This window comes from Oncorhynchus mykiss, chromosome 19 (genome assembly GCF_057628025.1).
Source record: "Oncorhynchus mykiss isolate SJ-2025 chromosome 19, ASM5762802v1, whole genome shotgun sequence".
Classification (NCBI taxonomy): domain Eukaryota; kingdom Metazoa; phylum Chordata; class Actinopteri; order Salmoniformes; family Salmonidae; genus Oncorhynchus; species Oncorhynchus mykiss.
In genome coordinates this window covers 61701062-61707061 of record NC_143040.1, presented here as the reverse complement: position 1 = coordinate 61707061, position 6000 = coordinate 61701062, and positions in this window count along the sequence as shown.

The following is a 6000-nucleotide window of genomic DNA, read 5'->3' as shown; positions in this document are numbered from 1 at the left end:
ATAAGGTGAGGCAATGGTGGTGCATTCATAAATAATTTATGTCTATACATTTATTCAGTAACCCAATATTATATCCATAAACTGTTTATCAAAATACTGTTTATCCAAAACTTATCAAAAACCCAAAACACACACACAAACACTCAGACACATGGACAGAATGGTCGGTTTTGGCAGCCCTGGGAATTCATTTGGTATGAGGCATTACCCACTTTCGCATCACTCCACGTTATGAACACACACTCCACTTCACAAGTGGGTCAATATACAACGAGTAAATCTATCAGATAATCTACTCAAAACATCCACCCGTCCTGGGTGAGAGAAAGAATAGCCTACCTTGCTGTGTGTGTCGGTTTATCAAAGGCAATAGAACTATATGGAATTTGATACAGTCTAATAATGACCCATGTGTTTTTAACCATTTCATTGTAAAGTTAAAGTATAGTATTGGTTATCAATTGCCGTTTCAACTACTTCTAAGGGTGAAGATAATATGTGATGTGGGTATGAACTATGAATCTGTGATAAGACATTATGAATAAATACGTTAATCAGATGCAGTTTTACCAGCAGATGGCAGACACATACTGGCCAAGTGTGACCTGTTTGCTGCTACAGTATTATCAGAATGGAAAATCAGTTGTGTTGGTTGATCAACAATGGGTTCATATGATAGAATCAGACTTGTCTATTACAATCACAAAGATAAACACTGGGTTGTTATGAGTTTTGCTGTATTTAGCCCAGGCCTATTGTGTGTTGGAGCAGGTCTGGAGCAAAAACCTGCATTGGTTGGCCACCCCTGGTTTTTACTGTTGACACTGTTGTGGCTATACATTTGCTAGTGATCTTGCATTGCGGTTTGTGTATTACTGAAATAGAATAGGTTGAACTGGTTTGTGTATTACTGAAATAGAATATGCTGAACTGGTTTGTGTATTACTGAAACAGAATAGGTTGAACTGGTTTGTGTATTACTGAAATAGAATAGGTTGAACTGGTTTGTGTATTACTGAAATAGAATATGCTGAACTGGTTTGTGTATTACTGAAATAGAATAGGTTGAACTGGTTTGTGTATTACTGAAATAGAATAGGTTGAACTAGTTTGTGTATTACTGAAATAGAATAGGTTGAACTGGTTTGTGTATTACTAAAATAGAATAGGTTGAACTGGTTTGTGTATTACTAAAATAGAATAGGTTGAACTGGTTTGTGTATTACTAAAATAGAATAGGTTGAACTGGTTTGTGTATTACTGAAATAGAATAGGTTGAACTGGTTTGTGTATTACTGAAATAGAATAGGTTGAACTGGTTTGTGTATTACTGAAATAGAATAGGTTGAACTGGTTTGTGTATTACTAAAATAGAATAGGTTGAACTGGTTTGTGTATTACTGAAATAGAATACAGTGCCTTGCGAAAGTATTCGGCCCCCTTGAACTTTGCGACCTTTTGCCACATTTCAGGCTTCAAACAAAGATATAAAACTGTATTTTTTTGTGAAGAATCAACATCAAGTGGGACACAATCATGAAGTGGAACGACATTTATTGGATATTTCAAACTTTTTTTAACAAATCAAAAACTGAAAAATTGGGCGTGCAAAATTATTCAGCCCCCTTAAGTTAATACTTTGTAGCGCCACCTTTTGCTGCGATTACAGCTGTAAGTCGCTTGGGGTATGTCTCTATCAGTTTTGCACATCGAGAGACTGAAATTTTTTCCCATTCCTCCTTGCAAAACAGCTCGAGCTCAGTGAGGTTGGATGGAGAGCATTTGTGAACAGCAGTTTTCAGTTCTTTTCACAGATTCTCGATTGGATTCAGGTCTGGACTTTGACTTGGCCATTCTAACACCTGGATATGTTTATTTTTGAACCATTCCATTGTAGATTTTGCTTCATGTTTTGGATCATTGTCTTGTTGGAAGACAAATCTCCGTCCCAGTCTCAGGTCTTTTGCACACTCCATCAGGTTTTCTTCCAGAATGGTCCTGTATTTGGCTCCATCCATCTTCCCATCAATTCTAACCATCTTCCCTGTCCCTGCTGAAGAAAAGCAGGCCCAAACCATGATGCTGCCACCACCATGTTTGACAGTGGGGATGGTGTGTTGCTTTTACGCCAAACATAACGTTTTGCATTGTTGACAAAAAGTTCCATTTTGGTTTCATCTGACCAGAGCACCTTCTTCCACATGTTTGGTGTGTCTCCCAGGTGGCTTGTGGCAAACTTTAAACAACACTTTTTATGGATATCTTTAAGAAATGGCTTTCTTCTTGCCACTCTTCCATAAAGGCCAGATTTGTGCAATATACGACTGATTGTTGTCCTATGGACAGAGTCTCCCACCTCAGCTGTAGATCTCTGCAGTTCATCAAGAGTGATCATGGGCCTCTTGGCTGCATCTCTGATCAGTCTTCTCCTTGTATGAGCTGAAAGTTTAGAGGGACGGCCAGGTCTTGGTAGATTTGCAGTGGTCTGATACTCCTTCCATTTCAATATTATCGCTTGCACAGTGCTCCTTGGGATGTTTAATGCTTGGGAAATATTTTTGTATCCAAATCCGGCTTTAAACTTCTTCACAACAGTATCTCGGACCTGCCTGGTGTGTTCCTTGTTCTTCATGATGCTCTCTGCGCTTTTAACGGACCTCTGAGACTATCACAGTGCAGGTGCATTTATACGGAGACTTGATTACACACAGGTGGATTGTATTTATCATCATTAGTCATTTAGGTCAACATTGGATCATTCAGAGATCCTCACTGAACTTCTGGAGAGAGTTTGCTGCCCTGAAAGTAAAGGGGCTGAATAATTTTGCACGCCCAATTTTTCAGTTTTTGATTTGTTAAAAAAGTTTGAAATATCCAATAAATGTCGTTCCACTTCATGATTGTGTCCCACTTGTTGTTGATTCTTCACAAAAAAAATACAGTTTTATATCTTTATGTTTGAAGCCTGAAATGTGGCAAAAGGTTGCAAAGTTCAAGGGGGCCGAATACTTTCGCAAATGTCTCCTGTACATCATGTCTACGTAGCCAATGCGAGTAAGACCTTTAAACAGGTTAACATTTTCAAGGCAGCGGAGCGAGACGGAATACCAAAACGCGTACTCAGAGCATTTGCTGACCAGCTGACAAGTGTCTTCACTGACTTCACCATAAGATCCTCACAAAGTTATACAACTGCACCATTGAGAGCATCTTGACTGGCTGCATCACCTGCTTGGTACGGCAACTGCAAGGCACCCGACCCCAAGGCGCTACAGAGGGGGGTGAGTACGGCCCAGTACATCACTGCCATCCAGGACCTTTATATCAGGTGGTGTCAGAGGAAGGCCCCAAAAAATTGTAAAGGACTCCAGCCACCCAAGTAATAGACTGTTCTCTTTGCTACCGTATGACAAGCGGTACTAACGCACCAAGTCTAGAACCAACAGGACCCTGAACAGCCCCATGCCATAAGACTGTTCTCTTTGCTACCGTATGACAAGCAGTACTAACGCACCAAGTCTAGAACCAACAGGACCCTGAACAGCCCCATGCCATAAGACTGTTAAACAATACAGCGAAATAGCTAATCAAATGCTACCTGCTTCTATTTATCCTGTTGCCTTGTCACTTTACCCCTACCATCCGTTCACCTACTCTAAGTCTCACAAAGGAATGGCGGTTGGAACCAAAAATCTCAAATTTGGACTCATCAGACCAAAGGACACATTTCCACCATTCTAATGTACATTGCTCATATTTCTTGGCCCAAGCAAGTCTCTTCTTATTATTGGTGTCGTTTAGTAGTGGTTTCTTTGCAGCAATTCGACCATGAAGGCCTGATTCATGCAGTCTACTCTGAAAAGTTGATGTTGAGATGTGTCTGTTACTTGAACTCTGTGAAGCATTTATCTGGCCTGCAATCTTAGGTGCAGTTAACTTTAATGAACTTATCCTCTGGGTCTTCCTTTCCTGTGGCGATCCTCATGAGAGCCTGTTTTATCATAGTGCTTGATAGTTTTTTGACTGCACAGTTCTTGATCATTTTCCGCATTGACTGACCTTCATGTCTTATAGTTTTGATGGACTGTCATTTCTCTTTGCTTATTTGAGCTGTTCTTGCCATAATATGGACTTGGTCTTTTTCCAAATAGGGCGATCTTCTGTATACCCCCCTACCTTGTCACAACACAACTGATTGGTTCAAACGCATTAAGATGGAATGAAATTCCACAAATTAACTTTTAACAAGGCACACCTGTTAATTGAAATGCATTCCAGGCGACTACCCCATGAAGCTGGTTGAGAGAATGCCAAGAGTGTCATTGAGGAAAAGGGTGGCTACACTTGTTTTGGTTACTACATGATTCCATATGTGTTATTTCATAGTTTTGATGCCTTTACTATTATTCTATGATGTAGAAAATAGTACAAAAATTAAGAAGAAACCCTTGAATGAGTAGGTGTGTCCAAACTTTTGACTGGTACTGATGTACACTGCCGTTCAAAAGTTTGCAACTCCAGGATGCTGGCCTTCTAGGCAGAGTTGCAAAGAAAAAGCCATATCTCAGACTGGCCAATAAAAATAAAATATTAAGATGGGCAAAATAACACAGACACTGGACAGAGGAACTCTGCCTAGAAGGCCAGCATCCCGGAGTCGCCTCTTCACTGTTGACGTTGAGACTGGTGTTTTGCGGGCACTATTTAATGAAGCTGCCAGTTGAGGACTTGTGAGGCGTCTGTTTCTCAAACTAGACACTGTAATGTACTTGTCCTCTTGCTCAGTTGTCCACCCACTCCTCTTTCTATTCTGGTTAGAGCCAGTTTGCACTGTTCTGTGAAGAGAGTAGTACACAGCATTGTACGAGATCTTCAGTTTCTTGGCAATTTCTCGCATGGAATAGCCTTCATTTCTCAGAACAAGAATAAACTGACGAGTTTCAGAAGAAAGTTATTTGTTTCTGGCCATTTTGAGCCTGTAATTGAACCCACAAATGCTGATGCTACACATACTCAACTAGTCTAAAGAAGGCCAGTTTTATTGCTTCTTTAATCAGACAAAGGTTTTCAGCTGTGCTAACATAATTGCAAAAGGGTTTTCTAATAATCAATTAGCCTTTTAAAATGATAAACTTGTATTAGCTAACACAACGTGCCATTGGAACACAAGAGTGATGGTTGCTGATAATGGGCCTCTGTACGCCTATGTAGATATTCCATAAAGAATCAGCCGTTTCCAGCTACAATAGTGATTTACAACATTAACATGGTCTACACTGTATTTCTGATCAAGTTGATGTTATTTTAATGGACAAAAAATGTGCTTTTCTTTTAAAAACAAGGACATTTCTAAGTGACCCCAAACTTTTGAACTGTAGTGTATATATATTTGTATTTTTAACATACATCTCTATTGTGGCAAGTAGAAAAATAAAACAATAAATACTAACAGAAACTCTCTCTGTATATCTTTTTGTGTATCTCTCTGTATCTCTCTCTCTCTCTCTGTGTGTGTATCTCTCACTCTCTCTCTCTGTATATCTTTTTGTGTATCTCTCTGTATCTCTCTCTCTCTCTCTGTGTGTGTATCTCTCACTCTCTCTCTCTGTGTATCTCTCTCTCTCTGTATCGCTCTCTCTCGCTGTATCTCTCTCTTTGCGTGTGTGTCTCTTTCTCTGTATCTCTCTCTCTCTGTGTATCTCTCTCTTTCGGCATCTCTCTCTGTGTGTGCATCTCTCCCTGTGTATCTCTCTCTCTCTATCTCTCTCTCTCTCTGTGCGTATCTCTCCCTTTCTCTCTCTCTCTCTCTCTCTCTGTATTTCTCTGTGTGTGTGTGTGTGTGTGTATATATATCTCTCTTTCTCTATCTGTATCTTTCTCTGTGGATCTCTCTGTGTGTGGATCTCTCTTTCTGTATCTCTCGGTCTTTCTTTTTCTATGTGTGTGTGTCTTTCGGTCTTTCCCACAAGCGCACGCACGCACGCACACACTCACTCACAC